We start from the raw sequence: 18,651 nt of genomic DNA on the forward strand, positions 1-18,651 counted from the left end.
GTGTACTGATCATTACCTGAAAGTATCATCCTGTTTGGGTGAAAAAATATTTCCTGAGATTTCTGGAGATTCGTATATTTGGGAAGCCTGGCAACCCCTTTCCATGAAAGTGTTTCTCGCCAGTCACTGTTAGGGCTACATCAAGAGGAAACAAAACATAGAGATAGAACGTGAAACTACTTTATTGTGTCAAGTTTCAAGAAGCTAGCACAAACCGTGTTGGATTTAGAGTTCCAAATACATCTATCAATATAGGAGAAAACAGAGTGAAACCTAAAAATTCAAACTGTTACTGGAAACGAACGCTTCAATATAGAAGAACGAAATTTGGGGAACCAAGTCGCCTTAGTGTACTGATCATTACCTGAAAGTATCATCCAGTTTGGGTGAAAAAATATTTGCTGAGATTTCTGGAGATTCGTAATTTTGGGAAGCCTGGCAACCCCTTTCCATGAAAGTGTTTCTCGTCAGTCACTGCTTAGGGCTACATCAAGAGGAAACAAAACATAGAGATAGAACGTGAAACTACTTTATTGTGTCAAGTTTCAAGAAGCTAGCACAAACCGTGTTGTATTCAGAGTTCCAAATACATCTATCAATATAGGAGAAAACAGAGTGAAACCTAAAAATTCAAACTGTTACTGGAAACGAACGCTTCAACATAGAAGAACGAAATTTGGGGAACCAAGTCGCGTTAGTGTAGTGATCATTACCTGAAAGTATCATCCAGTTTGGGTGAAAAAATATTTGCTGAGATTTCTGGAGATTCGTAATTTTGGGAAGCCACCCCTTTCCATGAAAGTGTTTCTCGCCAGTCAATGCTTAGGGCTACATCAAGAGGAAACAAAACATAGAGATAGAACGTGAAACTACTTTATTGTGTCAAGTTTCAAGAAGCTAGCACAAACCGTGTTGGATTTAGAGTTCCAAATACCTCTATCAATATAGGAGAAAACAGAGTGAAACCTAAAAATTCAAACTGTTACTGGAAACGAACGCTTCAACATAGAAGAACGAAATTTGGGGAACCAAGTCGCCTTAGTGTACTGATCATTACCTGAAAGTATCATCCAGTTTGGGTGAAAAAATATTTGCTGCGATTTCTGGAGATTCGTAATTTTGGGAAGCCACCCCTTTCCATGAAAGTGTTTCTCGCCAGTCAATGCTTAGGGCTACATCATGAGGAAACAAAACATAGAGATAGAACGTGAAACTACTTTATTGTGTCAAGTTTCAAGAAGCTAGCACAAACCGTGTTGGATTTAGAGTTCCAAATACATCTATCAATATAGGAGAAAACAGAGTGAAACCTAAAAATTCAAACTGTTACTGGAAACGAACGCTTCAACATAGAAGAACGAAATTTGGGGAACCAAGTCGCCTTAGTGTACTGATCATTACCTGAAAGTATCATCCTGTTTGGGTGAAAAAATATTTGCTGAGATTTCTGGAGATTCGTAATTTTGGGAAGCCTGGCAACCCCTTTACATGAAAGTGTTTCTCGCCGGTCACTGTTAGGGCTACATCAAGAGGAAACAAAACATAGAGATAGAACGTGAAACTACTTTATTGTGTCAAGTTTCAAGAAGCTAGCACAAACCGTGTTGGATTTAGAGTTCCAAATACATCTATCAATATAGGAGAAAACAGAGTGAAACCTAAAAATTCAAACTGTTACTGGAAACGAACGCTTCAATATAGAAGAACGAAATTTGGGGAACCAAGTCGCCTTAGTGTACTGATCATTACCTGAAAGTATCATCCAGTTTGGGTGAAAAAATATTTGCTGAGATTTCTGGAGATTCGTAATTTTGGGAAGCCTGGCAACCCCTTTCCATGATAGTGTTTCTCGTCAGTCACTGCTTAGGGCTACATCAAGAGGAAACAAAACATAGAGATAGAACGTGAAACTACTTTATTGTGTCAAGTTTCAAGAAGCTAGCACAAACCGTGTTGTATTCAGAGTTCCAAATACATCTATCAATATAGGAGAAAACAGAGTGAAACCTAAAAATTCAAACTGTTACTGGAAACGAACGCTTCAACATAGAAGAACGAAATTTGGGGAACCAAGTCGCGTTAGTGTAGTGATCATTACCTGAAAGTATCATCCAGTTTGGGTGAAAAAATATTTGCTGAGATTTCTGGAGATTCGTAATTTTGGGAAGCCACCCCTTTCCATGAAAGTGTTTCTCGCCAGTCAATGCTTAGGGCTACATCAAGAGGAAACAAAACATAGAGATAGAACGTGAAACTACTTTATTGTGTCAAGTTTCAAGAAGCTAGCACAAACCGTGTTGGATTTAGAGTTATAAATACATCTATCAATATAGGAGAAAACAGAGTGAAACCTAAAAATTTAAACTGTTACTGGAAACGAACGCTTCAACATAGAAGAACGAAATTTGGGGAACCAAGTCGCCTTAGTGTACTGATCATTACCTGAAAGTATCATCCTGTTTGGGTGAAAAAATATTTCCTGAGATTTCTGGAGATTCGCATATTTGGGAAGCCTGGCAACCCCTTTCCATGAAAGTGTTTCTCGCCAGTCACTGTTAGGGCTACATCAAGAGGAAACAAAACATAGAGATAGAACGTGAAACTACTTTATTGTGTCAAGTTTCAAGAAGCTAGCACAAACCGTGTTGGATTTAGAGTTCCAAATACCTCTATCAATATAGGAGAAAACAGAGTGAAACCTAAAAATTCAAACTGTTACTGGAAACGAACGCTTCAACATAGAAGAACGAAATTTGGGGAACCAAGTCGCCTTAGTGTACTGATCATTACCTGAAAGTATCATCCAGTTTGGGTGAAAAAATATTTGCTGCGATTTCTGGAGATTCGTAATTTTGGGAAGCCACCCCTTTCCATGAAAGTGTTTCTCGCCAGTCAATGCTTAGGGCTACATCATGAGGAAACAAAACATAGAGATAGAACGTGAAACTACTTTATTGTGTCAAGTTTCAAGAAGCTAGCACAAACCGTGTTGGATTTAGAGTTCCAAATACATCTATCAATATAGGAGAAAACAGAGTGAAACCTAAAAATTCAAACTGTTACTGGAAACGAACGCTTCAACATAGAAGAACGAAATTTGGGGAACCAAGTCGCCTTAGTGTACTGATCATTACCTGAAAGTATCATCCTGTTTGGGTGAAAAAATATTTCCTGAGATTTCTGGAGATTCGTATATTTGGGAAGCCTGGCAACCCCTTTCCATGAAAGTGTTTCTCGCCAGTCACTGTTAGGGCTACATCAAGAGGAAACAAAACATAGAGATAGAACGTGAAACTACTTTATTGTGTCAAGTTTCAAGAAGCTAGCACAAACCGTGTTGGATTTAGAGTTCCAAATACATCTATCAATATAGGAGAAAACAGAGTGAAACCTAAAAATTCAAACTGTTACTGGAAACGAACGCTTCAATATAGAAGAACGAAATTTGGGGAACCAAGTCGCCTTAGTGTACTGATCATTACCTGAAAGTATCATCCAGTTTGGGTGAAAAAATATTTGCTGAGATTTCTGGAGATTCGTAATTTTGGGAAGCCTGGCAACCCCTTTCCATGAAAGTGTTTCTCGTCAGTCACTGCTTAGGGCTACATCAAGAGGAAACAAAACATAGAGATAGAACGTGAAACTACTTTATTGTGTCAAGTTTCAAGAAGCTAGCACAAACCGTGTTGTATTCAGAGTTCCAAATACATCTATCAATATAGGAGAAAACAGAGTGAAACCTAAAAATTCAAACTGTTACTGGAAACGAACGCTTCAACATAGAAGAACGAAATTTGGGGAACCAAGTCGCGTTAGTGTAGTGATCATTACCTGAAAGTATCATCCAGTTTGGGTGAAAAAATATTTGCTGAGATTTCTGGAGATTCGTAATTTTGGGAAGCCACCCCTTTCCATGAAAGTGTTTCTCGCCAGTCACTGCTTAGGGCTACATCAAGAGGAAACAAAACATAGAGATAGAACGTGAAACTACTTTATTGTGTCAAGTTTCAAGAAGCTAGCACAAACCGTGTTGGATTTAGAGTTCCAAATACATCTATCAATATAGGAGAAAACAGAGTGAAACCTAAAAATTCAAACTGTTACTGGAAACGAACGCTTCAACATAGAAGAACGAAATTTGGGGAACCAAGTCGCCTTAGTGTACTGATCATTACCTGAAAGTATCATCCTGTTTGGGTGAAAAAATATTTGCTGAGATTTCTGGAGATTCGTAATTTTGGGAAGCCTGGCAACCCCTTTACATGAAAGTGTTTCTCGTCAGTCACTGCTTAGGGCTACATCAAGAGGAAACAAAACATAGAGATAGAACGTGAAACTACTTTATTGTGTCAAGTTTCAAGAAGCTAGCACAAACCGTGTTGTATTCAGAGTTCCAAATACATCTATCAATATAGGAGAAAACAGAGTGAAACCTAAAAATTCAAACTGTTACTGGAAACGAACGCTTCAATATAGAAAAACGAAATTTGGGGAACCAAGTCGCCATAGTGTACTGATCATTACCTGAAAGTATCATCCTGTTTGGGTGAAAAAATATTTCCTGAGATTTCTGGAGATTCGTATATTTGGGAAGCCTGGCAACCCCTTTCCATGAAAGTGTTTCTCGCCAGTCACTGTTAGGGCTACATCAAGAGGAAACAAAACATAGAGATAGAACGTGAAACTACTTTATTGTGTCAAGTTTCAAGAAGCTAGCACAAACCGTGTTGGATTTAGAGTTCCAAATACATCTATCAATATAGGAGAAAACAGAGTGAAACCTAAAAATTCAAACTGTTACTGGAAACGAACGCTTCAATATAGAAGAACGAAATTTGGGGAACCAAGTCGCCTTAGTGTACTGATCATTACCTGAAAGTATCATCCAGTTTGGGTGAAAAAATATTTGCTGAGATTTCTGGAGATTCGTAATTTTGGGAAGCCTGGCAACCCCTTTCCATGAAAGTGTTTCTCGTCAGTCACTGCTTAGGGCTACATCAAGAGGAAACAAAACATAGAGATAGAACGTGAAACTACTTTATTGTGTCAAGTTTCAAGAAGCTAGCACAAACCGTGTTGTATTCAGAGTTCCAAATACATCTATCAATATAGGAGAAAACAGAGTGAAACCTAAAAATTCAAACTGTTACTGGAAACGAACGCTTCAACATAGAAGAACGAAATTTGGGGAACCAAGTCGCGTTAGTGTAGTGATCATTACCTGAAAGTATCATCCAGTTTGGGTGAAAAAATATTTGCTGAGATTTCTGGAGATTCGTAATTTTGGGAAGCCACCCCTTTCCATGAAAGTGTTTCTCGCCAGTCAATGCTTAGGGCTACATCAAGAGGAAACAAAACATAGAGATAGAACGTGAAACTACTTTATTGTGTCAAGTTTCAAGAAGCTAGCACAAACCGTGTTGGATTTAGAGTTCCAAATACCTCTATCAATATAGGAGAAAACAGAGTGAAACCTAAAAATTCAAACTGTTACTGGAAACGAACGCTTCAACATAGAAGAACGAAATTTGGGGAACCAAGTCGCCTTAGTGTACTGATCATTACCTGAAAGTATCATCCAGTTTGGGTGAAAAAATATTTGCTGCGATTTCTGGAGATTCGTAATTTTGGGAAGCCACCCCTTTCCATGAAAGTGTTTCTCGCCAGTCAATGCTTAGGGCTACATCATGAGGAAACAAAACATAGAGATAGAACGTGAAACTACTTTATTGTGTCAAGTTTCAAGAAGCTAGCACAAACCGTGTTGGATTTAGAGTTCCAAATACATCTATCAATATAGGAGAAAACAGAGTGAAACCTAAAAATTCAAACTGTTACTGGAAACGAACGCTTCAACATAGAAGAACGAAATTTGGGGAACCAAGTCGCCTTAGTGTACTGATCATTACCTGAAAGTATCATCCTGTTTGGGTGAAAAAATATTTCCTGAGATTTCTGGAGATTCGTATATTTGGGAAGCCTGGCAACCCCTTTCAATGAAAGTGTTTCTCGCCAGTCACTGTTAGGGCTACATCAAGAGGAAACAAAACATAGAGATAGAACGTGAAACTACTTTATTGTGTCAAGTTTCAATAAGCTAGCACAAACCGTGTTGGATTTAGAGTTCCAAATACATCTATCAATATAGGAGAAAACAGAGTGAAACCTAAAAATTCAAACTGTTACTGGAAACGAACGCTTCAACATAGAAGAACGAAATTTGGGGAACCAAGTCGCCTTAGTGTACTGATCATTACCTGAAAGTATCATCCTGTTTGGGTGAAAAAATATTTGCTGAGATTTCTGGAGATTCGTAATTTTGGGAAGCCTGGCAACCCCTTTACATGAAAGTGTTTCTCGCCGGTCACTGTTAGGGCTACATCAAGAGGAAACAAAACATAGAGATAGAACGTGAAACTACTTTATTGTGTCAAGTTTCAAGAAGCTAGCACAAACCGTGTTGGATTTAGAGTTCCAAATACATCTATCAATATAGGAGAAAACAGAGTGAAACCTAAAAATTCAAACTGTTACTGGAAACGAACGCTTCAACATAGAAGAACGAAATTTGGGGAACCAAGTCGCCTTATTGGACGGATCATTACCTGAAAGTATCATCCTGTTTGGGTGAAAAAATATTTGCTGAGATTTCTGGAGATTCGCATATATGGGAAGCCTGGCAACCCCTTTCCATGAAAGTGTTTCTCGCCAGTCACTGTTAGGGCTACATCAAGAGGAAACAAAACATAGAGATAGAACGTGAAACTACTTTATTGTGTCAAGTTTCAAGAAGCTAGCACAAACCGTGTTGGTTTTAGAGTTCCAAATACCTCTATCAATATAGGAGAAAACAGAGTGAAACCTAAAAATTCAAACTGTTACTGGAAACGAACGCTTCAACATAGAAGAAAGAAATTTGGGGAACCAAGTCGCCTTAGTGTACTGACCATTACCTGAAAGTATCATCCAGTTTGGGTGAAAAAATATTTGCTGCGATTTCTGGAGATTCGTAATTTTGGGAAGCCACCCCTTTCCATGAAAGTGTTTATCGCCAGTCACTGCTTAGGGCTACATCATGAGGAAACAAAACATAGAGCTAGAACGTGAAACTACTTTATTGTGTCAAGTTTCAAGAAGCTAGCACAAACCGTGTTGGATTTAGAGTTCCAAATACATCTATCAATATAGGAGAAAACAGAGTGAAACCTAAAAATTCAAACTGTTACTGGAAACGAACGCTTCAACATAGAAGAACGAAATTTGGGGAACCAAGTCGCCTTAGTGTACTGATCATTACCTGAAAGTATCATCCTGTTTGGGTGAAAAAATATTTCCTGAGATTTCTGGAGATTCGTATATTTGGGAAGCCTGGCAACCCCTTTCCATGAAAGTGTTTCTCGCCAGTCACTGTTAGGGCTACATCAAGAGGAAACAAAACATAGAGATAGAACGTGAAACTACTTTATTGTGTCAAGTTTCAAGAAGCTAGCACAAACCGTGTTGGATTTAGAGTTCCAAATACATCTATCAATATAGGAGAAAACAGAGTGAAACCTAAAAATTCAAACTGTTACTGGAAACGAACGCTTCAATATAGAAGAACGAAATTTGGGGAACCAAGTCGCCTTAGTGTACTGATCATTACCTGAAAGTATCATCCAGTTTGGGTGAAAAAATATTTGCTGAGATTTCTGGAGATTCGTAATTTTGGGAAGCCTGGCAACCCCTTTCCATGAAAGTGTTTCTCGTCAGTCACTGCTTAGGGCTACATCAAGAGGAAACAAAACATAGAGATAGAACGTGAAACTACTTTATTGTGTCAAGTTTCAAGAAGCTAGCACAAACCGTGTTGGATTTAGAGTTCCAAATACATCTATCAATATAGGAGAAAACAGAGTGAAACCTAAAAATTCAAACTGTTACTGGAAACGAACGCTTCAACATAGAAGAACGAAATTTGGGGAACCAAGTCGCCTTAGTGTACTGATCATTACCTGAAAGTATCATCCTGTTTGGGTGAAAAAATATTTGCTGAGATTTCTGGAGATTCGTAATTTTGGGAAGCCTGGCAACCCCTTTATATGAAAGTGTTTCTCGCCGGTCACTGTTAGGGCTACATCAAGAGGAAACAAAACATAGAGATAGAACGTGAAACTACTTTATTGTGTCAAGTTTCAAGAAGCTAGCACAAACCGTGTTGGATTTAGAGTTCCAAATACATCTATCAATATAGGAGAAAACAGAGTGAAACCTAAAAATTCAAACTGTTACTGGAAACGAACGCTTCAACATAGAAAAACCAAATTTGGGGAACCAAGTCGCCTTAGTGTACTGATCATTACCTGAAAGTATCATCCTGTTTGGGTGAAAAAATATTTGCTGAGATTTCTGGAGATTCGTAATTTTGGGAAGCCTGGCAACCCCTTTACATGAAAGTGTTTCTCGCCGGTCACTGTTAGGGCTACATCAAGAGGAAACAAAACATAGAGATAGAACGTGAAACTACTTTATTGTGTCAAGTTTCAAGAAGCTAGCACAAACCGTGTTGGATTTAGAGTTCCAAATACATCTATCAATATAGGAGAAAACAGAGTGAAACCTAAAAATTCAAACTGTTACTGGAAACGAACGCTTCAACATAGAAGAACGAAATTTGGGGAACCAAGTCGCCTTAGTGTACTGATCATTACCTGAAAGTATCATCCTGTTTGGGTGAAAAAATATTTCCTGAGATTTCTGGATCTTCGTATATTTGGGAAGCCTGGCAACCCCTTTCCATGAAAGTGTTTCTCGCCAGTCACTGTTAGGGCTACATCAAGAGGAAACAAAACATAGAGATAGAACGTGAAACTACTTAATTGTGTCAAGTTTCAAGAAGCTAGCACAAACCGTGTTGGATTCAGAGTTCCAAATACCTCTATCAATATAGGAGAAAACAGAGTGAAACCTAAAAATTCAAACTGTTACTGGAAACGAACGCTTCAACATAGAAGAACGAAATTTGGGGAACCAAGTCGCCTTAGTGTACTGATCATTACCTGAAAGTATCATCCAGTTTGGGTGAAAAAATATTTGCTGAGATTTCTGGAGATTCGTAATTTTGGGAAGCCACCCCTTTCCATGAAAGTGTTTCTCGCCAGTCAATGCTTAGGGCTACATCATGAGGAAACAAAACATAGAGATAGAACGTGAAACTACTTTATTGTGTCAAGTTTCAAGAAGCTAGCACAAACCGTGTTGGATTTAGAGTTCCAAATACATCTATCAATATAGGAGAAAACAGAGTGAAACCTAAAAATTCAAACTGTTACTGGAAACGAACGCTTCAACATAGAAGAACGAAATTTGGGGAACCAAGTCGCCTTACTGTACTGATCATTACCTGAAAGTATCATCCTGTTTGGGTGAAAAAATATTTGCTGAGATTTCTGGAGATTCGTAATTTTGGGAAGCCTGGCAACCCCTTTCCATGAAAGTGTTTCTCGCCAGTCACTGCTTAGGGCTACATCAAGAGGAAACAAAACATAGAGATAGAACGTGAAACTACTTTATTGTGTCAAGTTTCAAGAAGCTAGCACAAACCGTGTTGGATTTAGAGTTCCAAATACATCTATCAATATAGGAGAAAACAGAGTGAAACCTAAAAATTCAAACTGTTACTGGAAACGAACGCTTCAACATAGAAAAACGAAATTTGGGGAACCAAGTCGCCATAGTGTACTGATCATTACCTGAAAGTATCATCCAGTTTGGGTGAAAAAATATTTGCTGAGATTTCTGGAGATTCGTATATTTGGGAAGCCTGGCAACCCCTTTCCATGAAAGTGTTTCTCGCCAGTCACTGTTAGGGCTACATCAAGAGGAAACAAAACATAGAGATAGAACGTGAAACTACTTTATTGTGTCAAGTTTCATGAAGCTAGCAAAAACCGTGTTGGATTTAGAGTTCCAAATACATCTATCAATATAGGAGAAAACAGAGTGAAACCTAAAAATTCAAACTGTTACTGGAAACGAACGCTTCAATATAGAAAAACGAAATTTGGGGAACCAAGTCGCCATAGTGTACTGATCATTACCTGAAAGTATCATCCTGTTTGGGTGAAAAAATATTTCCTGAGATTTCTGGAGATTCGTATATTTGGGAAGCCTGGCAACCCCTTTCCATGAAAGTGTTTCTCGCCAGTCACTGTTAGGGCTACATCAAGAGGAAACAAAACATAGAGATAGAACGTGAAACTACTTTATTGTGTCAAGTTTCAAGAAGCTAGCACAAACCGTGTTGGATTTAGAGTTCCAAATACATCTATCAATATAGGAGAAAACAGAGTGAAACCTAAAAATTCAAACTGTTACTGGAAACGAACGCTTCAATATAGAAGAACGAAATTTGGGGAACCAAGTCGCCTTAGTGTACTGATCATTACCTGAAAGTATCATCCAGTTTGGGTGAAAAAATATTTGCTGAGATTTCTGGAGATTCGTAATTTTGGGAAGCCTGGCAACCCCTTTCCATGAAAGTGTTTCTCGTCAGTCACTGCTTAGGGCTACATCAAGAGGAAACAAAACATAGAGATAGAACGTGAAACTACTTTATTGTGTCAAGTTTCAAGAAGCTAGCACAAACCGTGTTGTATTCAGAGTTCCAAATACATCTATCAATATAGGAGAAAACAGAGTGAAACCTAAAAATTCAAACTGTTACTGGAAACGAACGCTTCAACATAGAAGAACGAAATTTGGGGAACCAAGTCGCGTTAGTGTAGTGATCATTACCTGAAAGTATCATCCAGTTTGGGTGAAAAAATATTTGCTGAGATTTCTGGAGATTCGTAATTTTGGGAAGCCACCCCTTTCCATGAAAGTGTTTCTCGCCAGTCAATGCTTAGGGCTACATCAAGAGGAAACAAAACATAGAGATAGAACGTGAAACTACTTTATTGTGTCAAGTTTCAAGAAGCTAGCACAAACCGTGTTGGATTTAGAGTTCCAAATACATCTATCAATATAGGAGAAAACAGAGTGAAACCTAAAAATTCAAACTGTTACTGGAAACGAACGCTTCAATATAGAAAAACGAAATTTGGGGAACCAAGTCGCCATAGTGTACTGATCATTACCTGAAAGTATCATCCTGTTTGGGTGAAAAAATATTTCCTGAGATTTCTGGAGATTCGTATATTTGGGAAGCCTGGCAACCCCTTTCCATGAAAGTGTTTCTCGCCAGTCACTGTTAGGGCTACATCAAGAGGAAACAAAACATAGAGATAGAACGTGAAACTACTTTATTGTGTCAAGTTTCATGAAGCTAGCAAAAACCGTGTTGGTTTTAGAGTTCCAAATACATCTATCAATATAGGAGAAAACAGAGTGAAACCTAAAAATTCAAACTGTTACTGGAAACGAACGCTTCAATATAGAAAAACGAAATTTGGGGAACCAAGTCGCCATAGTGTACTGATCATTACCTGAAAGTATCATCCTGTTTGGGTGAAAAAATATTTCCTGAGATTTCTGGAGATTCGTATATTTGGGAAGCCTGGCAACCCCTTTACATGAAAGTGTATCTCGCCGGTCACTGTTAGGGCTACATCAAGAGGAAACAAAACATAGAGATAGAACGTGAAACTACTTTATTGTGTCAAGTTTCAAGAAGCTAGCACAAACCGTGTTGGATTTAGAGTTCCAAATACATCTATCAATATAGGAGAAAACAGAGTGAAACCTAAAAATTCAAACTGTTACTGGAAACGAACGCTTCAACATAGAAGAACGAAATTTGGGGAACCAAGTCGCCTTAGTGTACTGATCATTACCTGAAAGTATCATCCTGTTTGGGTGAAAAAATATTTGCTGAGATTTCTGGAGATTCGTAATTTTGGGAAGCCTGGCAACCCCTTTCCATGAAAGTGTTTCTTGCCAGTCACTGCTTAGGGCTACATCAAGAGGAAACAAAACATAGAGATAGAACGTGAAACTGCTTTATTGTCTCAAGTTTCAAGAAGCTAGCACAAACCATGTTGGATTTAGAGTTCCAAATACATCTATCAATATTGGAGAAAACAGAGTGAAACCTAAAAATTCAAACTGTTACTGGAAACGAACGCTTCAACATAGAAGAACGAAATTTGGGGAACCAAGTCGCCTTAGTGTACTGATCATTACCTGAAAGTATCATCCAGTTTGGGTGAAAAAATATTTCCTGAGATTTCTGGAGATTCGCATATTTGGGAAGCCTGGCAACCCCTTTCCATGAAAGTGTTTCTCGCCAGTCACTGTTAGGGCTACATCAAGAGGAAACAAAACATAGAGATAGAACGTGAAACTACTTTATTGTGTCAAGTTTCAAGAAGCTAGCACAAACCGTGTTGGATTTAGAGTTCCAAATACATCTATCAATATAGGAGAAAACAGAGTGAAACCTAAAAATTCAAACTGTTACTGGAAACGAACGCTTCAACATAGAAGAACGAAATTTGGGGAACCAAGTCGCCTTAGTGTACTGATCATTACCTGAAAGTATCATCCAGTTTGGGTGAAAAAATATTTGCTGCGATTTCTGGAGATTCGTAATTTTGGGAAGCCACCCCTTTCCATGAAAATGTTTCTCGCCAGTCAATGCTTAGGGCTACATCATGAGGAAACAAAACATAGAGATAGAACGTGAAACTACTTTATTGTGTCAAGTTTCAAGAAGCTAGCACAAACCGTGTTGGATTTAGAGTTCCAAATACATCTATCAATATAGGAGGAAACAGAGTGAAACCTAAAAATTCAAACTGTTACTGGAAACGAACGCTTCAACATAGAAGATCGAAATTTGGGGAACCAATTCGCCTTAGTGTACTGATCATTACCTGAAAGTATCATCCTGTTTGGGTGAAAAAATATTTCCTGAGATTTCTGGAGATTCGTATATTTGGGAAGCCTGGCAACCCCTTTCCATGAAAGTGTTTCTCGCCAGTCACTGTTAGGGCTACATCAAGAGGAAACAAAACATAGAGATAGAACGTGAAACTACTTTATTGTGTCAAGTTTCAAGAAGCTAGCACAAACCGTGTTGGATTTAGAGTTCCAAATACATCTATCAATATAGGAGAAAACAGAGTGAAACCTAAAAATTCAAACTGTTACTGGAAACGAACGCTTCAATATAGAAGAACGAAATTTGGGGAACCAAGTCGCCTTAGTGTACTGATCATTACCTGAAAGTATCATCCAGTTTGGGTGAAAAAATATTTGCTGAGATTTCTGGAGATTCGTAATTTTGGGAAGCCTGGCAACCCCTTTACATGAAAGTGTTTCTCGTCAGTCACTGCTTAGGGCTACATCAAGAGGAAACAAAACATAGAGATAGAACGTGAAACTACTTTATTGTGTCAAGTTTCAAGAAGCTAGCACAAACCGTGTTGTATTCAGAGTTCCAAATACATCTATCAATATAGGAGAAAACAGAGTGAAACCTAAAAATTCAAACTGTTACTGGAAACGAACGCTTCAACATAGAAGAACGAAATTTGGGGAACCAAGTCGCGTTAGTGTAGTGATCATTACCTGAAAGTATCATCCAGTTTGGGTGAAAAAATATTTGCTGAGATTTCTGGAGATTCGTAATTTTGGGAAGCCACCCCTTTCCATGAAAGTGTTTCTCGCCAGTCAATGCTTAGGGCTACATCAAGAGGAAACAAAACATAGAGATAGAACGTGAAACTACTTTATTGTGTCAAGTTTCAAGAAGCTAGCACAAACCGTGTTGGATTTAGAGTTCCAAATACATCTATCAATATAGGAGAAAACAGAGTGAAACCTAAAAATTCAAACTGTTACTGGAAACGAACGCTTCAACATAGAAGAACGAAATTTGGGGAACCAAGTCGCCTTAGTGTACTGATCATTACCTGAAAGTATCATCCAGTTTGGGTGAAAAAATATTTGCTGCGATTTCTGGAGATTCGTAATTTTGGGAAGCCACCCCTTTCCATGAAAGTGTTTCTCGCCAGTCAATGCTTAGGGCTACATCATGAGGAAACAAAACATAGAGATAGAACGTGAAACTACTTTATTGTGTCAAGTTTCAAGAAGCTAGCACAAACCGTGTTGGATTTAGAGTTCCAAATACATCTATCAATATAGGAGAAAACAGAGTGAAACCTAAAAATTCAAACTGTTACTGGAAACGAACGCTTCAACATAGAAGAACGAAATTTGGGGAACCAAGTCGCCTTAGTGTACTGATCATTACCTGAAAGTATCATCCTGTTTGGGTGAAAAAATATTTCCTGAGATTTCTGGAGATTCGTATATTTGGGAAGCCTGGCAACCCCTTTCCATGAAAGTGTTTCTCGCCAGTCACTGTTAGGGCTACATCAAGAGGAAACAAAACATAGAGATAGAATGTGAAACTACTTTATTGTGTCAAGTTTCAAGAAGCTAGCACAAACCGTGTTGGATTTAGAGTTCCAAATACATCTATCAATATAGGAGAAAACAGAGTGAAACCTAAAAATTCAAACTGTTACTGGAAACGAACGCTTCAATATAGAAGAACGAAATTTGGGGAACCAAGTCACCTTAGTGTACTGATCATTACCTGAAAGTATCATCCAGTTTGGGTGAAAAAATATTTGCTGAGATTTCTGGAGATTCGTAATTTTGGGAAGCCTGGCAACCCCTTTCCATGAAAGTGTTTCTCGTCAGTCACTGCTTAGGGCTACATCAAGAGGAAACAAAACATAGAGATAGAACGTGAAACTACTTTATTGTGTCAAGTTTCAAGAAGCTAGCACAAACCGTGTTGTATTCAGAGTTCCAAATACATCTATCAATATAGGAGAAAACAGAGTGAAACCTAAAAATTCAAACTGTTACTGGAAACGAACGCTTCAACATAGAAGAACGAAATTTGGGGAACCAAGTCGCGTTAGTGTAGTGATCATTACCTGAAAGTATCATCCAGTTTGGGTGAAAAAATATTTGCTGAGATTTCTGGAGATTCGTAATTTTGGGAAGCCTGGCAACCCCTTTCCATGAAAGTGTTTCTCGCCAGTCACTGCTTAGGGCTACATCAAGAGGAAACAAAACATAGAGATAGAACGTGAAACTACTTTATTGTGTCAAGTTTCAAGAAGCTAGCACAAACCGTGTTGGATTTAGAGTTCCAAATACATCTATCAATATAGGAGAAAACAGAGTGAAACCTAAAAATTCAAACTGTTACTGGAAACGAACGCTTCAACATAGAAGAACGAAATTTGGGGAACCAAGTCGCCTTAGTGTACTGATCATTACCTGAAAGTATCATCCAGTTTGGGTGAAAAAATATTTGCTGCGATTTCTGGAGATTCGTAATTTTGGGAAGCCACCCCTTTCCATGAAAATGTTTCTCGCCAGTCAATGCTTAGGGCTACATCATGAGGAAACAAAACATAGAGATAGAACGTGAAACTACTTTATTGTGTCAAGTTTCAAGAAGCTAGCACAAACCGTGTTGGATTTAGAGTTCCAAATACATCTATCAATATAGGAGAAAACAGAGTGAAACCTAAAAATTCAAACTGTTACTGGAAACGAATGCTTCAACATAGAAGAACGAAATTTGGGGAACCAATTCGCCTTAGTGTACTGATCATTACCTGAAAGTATCATCCTGTTTGGGTGAAAAAATATTTCCTGAGATTTCTGGAGATTCGTATATTTGGGAAGCCTGGCAACCCCTTTCCATGAAAGTGTTTCTCGCCAGTCACTGTTAGGGCTACATCAAGAGGAAACAAAACATAGAGATAGAACGTGAAACTACTTTATTGTGTCAAGTTTCAAGAAGCTAGCACAAACCGTGTTGGATTTAGAGTTCCAAATACATCTATCAATATAGGAGAAAACAGAGTGAAACCTAAAAATTCAAACTGTTACTGGAAACGAACGCTTCAATATAGAAGAACGAAATTTGGGGAACCAAGTCGCCTTAGTGTACTGATCATTACCTGAAAGTATCATCCAGTTTGGGTGAAAAAATATTTGCTGAGATTTCTGGAGATTCGTAATTTTGGGAAGCCTGGCAACCCCTTTACATGAAAGTGTTTCTCGTCAGTCACTGCTTAGGGCTACATCAAGAGGAAACAAAACATAGAGATAGAACGTGAAACTACTTTATTGTGTCAAGTTTCAAGAAGCTAGCACAAACCGTGTTGTATTCAGAGTTCCAAATACATCTATCAATATAGGAGAAAACAGAGTGAAACCTAAAAATTCAAACTGTTACTGGAAACGAACGCTTCAACATAGAAGAACGAAATTTGGGGAACCAAGTCGCGTTAGTGTAGTGATCATTACCTGAAAGTATCATCCAGTTTGGGTGAAAAAATATTTGCTGAGATTTCTGGAGATTCGTAATTTTGGGAAGCCACCCCTTTCCATGAAAGTGTTTCTCGCCAGTCAATGCTTAGGGCTACATCAAGAGGAAACAAAACATAGAGATAGAACGTGAAACTACTTTATTGTGTCAAGTTTCAAGAAGCTAGCACAAACCGTGTTGGATTTAGAGTTCCAAATACATCTATCAATATAGGAGAAAACAGAGTGAAACCTAAAAATTCAAACTGTTACTGGAAACGAACGCTTCAACATAGAAGAACGAAATTTGGGGAACCAAGTCGCCTTAGTGTACTGATCATTACCTGAAAGTATCATCCTGTTTGGGTGAAAAAATATTTCCTGAGATTTCTGGAGATTCGTATATTTGGGAAGCCTGGCAACCCCTTTCCATGAAAGTGTTTCTCGCCAGTCACTGTTAGGGCTACATCAAGAGGAAACAAAACATAGAGATAGAACGTGAAACTACTTTATTGTGTCAAGTTTCAAGAAGCTAGCACAAACCGTGTTGGATTTAGAGTTCCAAATACATCTATCAATATAGGAGAAAACAGAGTGAAACCTAAAAATTCAAACTGTTACTGGAAACGAACGCTTCAATATAGAAGAACGAAATTTGGGGAACCAAGTCACCTTAGTGTACTGATCATTACCTGAAAGTATCATCCAGTTTGGGTGAAAAAATATTTGCTGAGATTTCTGGAGATTCGTAATTTTGGGAAGCCTGGCAACCCCTTTCCATGAAAGTGTTTCTCGTCAGTCACTGCTTAGGGCTACATCAAGAGGAAACAAAACATAGAGATAGAACGTGAAACTACTTTATTGTGTCAAGTTTCAAGAAGCTAGCACAAACCGTGTTGTATTCAGAGTTCCAAATACATCTATCAATATAGGAGAAAACAGAGTGAAACCTAAAAATTCAAACTGTTACTGGAAACGAACGCTTCAACATAGAAGAACGAAATTTGGGGAACCAAGTCGCGTTAGTGTAGTGATCATTACCTGAAAGTATCATCCAGTTTGGGTGAAAAAATATTTGCTGAGATTTCTGGAGATTCGTAATTTTGGGAAGCCTGGCAACCCCTTTCCATGAAAGTGTTTCTCGCCAGTCACTGCTTAGGGCTACATCATGAGGAAACAAAACATAGAGATAGAACGTGAAACTACTTTATTGTGTCAAGTTTCAAGAAGCTAGCACAAACCGTGTTGGATTTAGAGTTCCAAATACATCTATCAATATAGGAGAAAACAGAGTGAAACCTAAAAATTCAAACTGTTACTGGAAACGAACGCTTCAACATAGAAGAACGAAATTTGGGGAACCAAGTCGCCTTAGTGTACTGATCATTACCTGAAAGTATCATCCTGTTTGGGTGAAAAAATATTTCCTGAGATTTCTGGAGATTCGTATATTTGGGAAGCCTGGCAACCCCTTTCCATGAAAGTGTTTCTCGCCAGTCACTGTTAGGGCTACATCAAGAGGAAACAAAACATAGAGATAGAACGTGAAACTACTTTATTGTGTCAAGTTTCAAGAAGCTAGCACAAACCGTGTTGGATTTAGAGTTCCAAATACATCTATCAATATAGGAGAAAACAGAGTGAAACCTAAAAATTCAAACTGTTACTGGAAACGAACGCTTCAATATAGAAGAACGAAATTTGGGGAACCAAGTCGCCTTAGTGTACTGATCATTACCTGAAAGTATCATCCAGTTTGGGTGAAAAAATATTTGCTGAGATTTCTGGAGATTCGTAATTTTGGGAAGCCTGGCAACCCCTTTACATGAAAGTGTTTCTCGTCAGTCACTGCTTAGGGCTACATCAAGAGGAAACAAAACATAGAGATAGAACGTGAAACTACTTTATTGTGTCAAGTTTCAAGAAGCTAGCACAAACCGTGTTGGATTTAGAGTTCCAAATACATCTATCAATATAGGAGAAAACAGAGTGAAACCTAAAAATTCAAACTGTTACTGGAAACGAACGCTTCAACATAGAAGAACGAAATTTGGGGAACCAAGTCGCCTTAGTGTACTGATCATTACCTGAAAGTATCATCCAGTTTGGGTGAAAAAATATTTGCTGCGATTTCTGGAGATTCGTAATTTTGGGAAGCCACCCCTTTCCATGAAAGTGTTTCTCGCCAGTCAATGCTTAGGGCTACATCATGAGGAAACAAAACATAGAGATAGAACGTGAAACTACTTTATTGTGTCAAGTTTCAAGAAGCTAGCACAAACCGTGTTGGATTTAGAGTTCCAAATACATCTATCAATATAG

The sequence above is a fragment of the Spermophilus citellus genome, assembly GCF_964194105.1.
Source record: "Spermophilus citellus genome assembly, chromosome: 7".
In the NCBI taxonomy this organism is placed as follows: domain Eukaryota; kingdom Metazoa; phylum Chordata; class Mammalia; order Rodentia; family Sciuridae; genus Spermophilus; species Spermophilus citellus.